General features: G+C 41.9%; 1 protein-coding gene across 1 annotated transcript in view; it reads right to left on the bottom strand.

The window, feature by feature from the left end:
• The window catches only part of adipor2 (adiponectin receptor 2), a 21,269-nt gene extending 19,586 nt beyond the window's left edge, over positions 1–1,683 (bottom strand). The window contains exon 1 of the mRNA XM_067254401.1: positions 1,541–1,683. The gene's annotated coding sequence lies outside the window, so the exon portion shown is untranslated. The remainder of the gene's footprint in view (positions 1–1,540) is intronic.
• Between the last annotated feature and the right edge of the window lie 219 nt (positions 1,684–1,902).

The raw sequence follows: 1,902 nt of genomic DNA, 5'->3' as shown, positions 1-1,902 counted from the left end.
ACTTTAGGGTGCCATGTGAATAGAATAAACCACAACAGAAATACCGGGTAAAGTAGGCTTTGTTTCGAGATAGATTACGAGTGTGAGTCTAATCCATAAACTTCCCAGCCTGAGCCTAGTTCAATGATCAACGATCAGTGATTTAACCTGAGAGTTTCAGTTTGAGTCCTACAACTGGAAGGGCATGGCCTGTCTTACCAGCCACTAACTCTGGATGTAGCCTGACGAAAAGGCAACATCACTAGAGATCTGGTAATGCCCAGGGTACACAGCCATTTCCATTTCCAACACACAACTGGCTTGTGCTAATGCTTTAAGATGCTTAGGCCTACCTGGGAACAGACTCACTCTTAAGGCCTTAGTACATCTGAGCTATCTATAGACCACTAACCATGACTGGAAGCATTCAGATGACAAACACTGCTTACTCAAGACAGACAATATTTATGACACGGTACACAAGGCTTGTCTGCAGGATGTGATTTTCATCGTTTTCCCAGAAAAGCTCGGTAATTACATACACTACGATACATTAAAGGACTGCGCAGATAACAAAACACACTCAACCTAATACACAATTCTTTTGTGTTTCGTGTTTCAAGATGTTATAAACAAGATGTTATATTTTGCACTATTTCTGGAAGCTTTGTTCAACACAAGTGTCATGTGTAACTGCGTAGTTGACTCCTACAGGAGGTAAATGAACTTGAGAATTTATGTTGCATGTTACATTGAGTTGGCTCCTATTGGTTGCTGAAGTTACCTAGCTCGCGTTTAGTTAAAGTTAGTCTGTTAATTTACATTTTGATGTGAATGTGCAATGCCATAAGAAAGCAATAGCCATAGTATCTAGCTAGCTAGCCGGGTCCGCCACTGTAGATAGAAAAGATAGACACTGATCTGGTCTGTAACAAAACACAGGCGAGCCAGACAAAGAAATCACCACTGAAGCTTTCAGACATCATGTTAACTGCGCAGATTGTTTAGTACAACCATGAAATGAGGTCATAGTATAATAGTATGTACGTCAATGTCCGTTTTAACATATTCAAATAGTATGACAAAGCTTAAATTGGACACTATAGTTTGTTTACAAGCTAACAACACTGGCTCGTCTGCTAAGCACTGGGAAAGAGAGGAGCGTCGTCACTGCAAACAGCCAGGGGCATTAGTCCACTTTTCAAACAGACAGCTTGACAGACCAGATCCAAAACACACTATTCAGGTCTACTACTGATCTAGTTAACTACCTAGGCGGTTATCCCAATTCATCTTTTTTTCCCCGAACGCTGAACCAAGCTACACACACTGCCAGACACCCAGCTAGCTAGCTAGTAGTGTCAGACGTGTTGTTGTGGCACCGACCAGAATGAGCTGAATAGCAAGCTCGCTGGTGCTCCACTCCTACTGTGTTAGCTAGCTGGCTAGCTCTGAACAAGGGATGGTGTGAGTCACTAAAAAGTATAGACAAAATGCCATGCAAAACAGACCCCGAAGTATCGGACACACATACGAGAATTGACGAAATGCCATTTCCTACCTTGTCGTAAGGCACAGAATCGCAGTCCTCAGTATTCTGGATTGTTGTAAAATAGTTGTCACGTCTCCTATTGCTCTACGTATTCGAACGCTTTCGTATCATAGCAAATGCGAATCTGAAAAGCAGTCTGGACTGGACTGGAGTGTCGTAGCTTGCATTTTATGTGACGCACCTCGCATGAGCGCACGAAAACCAATCAAAACTGAAGTAGGAAGATACTTCGGCGACAGGCATGACGGGATATGTAGTTTCATTGTAGGTTGTTTTTGTAAGTTTCTACACACTTTCAATAATTCAAGATAATATTTCTCAACAGGTATGTAAAAAACGATTTTTTCGATCGCGATTAGAGGACAATTCCA

The sequence above is a fragment of the Osmerus mordax genome, chromosome 17 (genome assembly GCF_038355195.1).
Source record: "Osmerus mordax isolate fOsmMor3 chromosome 17, fOsmMor3.pri, whole genome shotgun sequence".
In the NCBI taxonomy this organism is placed as follows: Eukaryota; Metazoa; Chordata; class Actinopteri; order Osmeriformes; family Osmeridae; genus Osmerus; species Osmerus mordax.
This window is presented reverse-complemented; position numbering and strand designations above follow the sequence as displayed.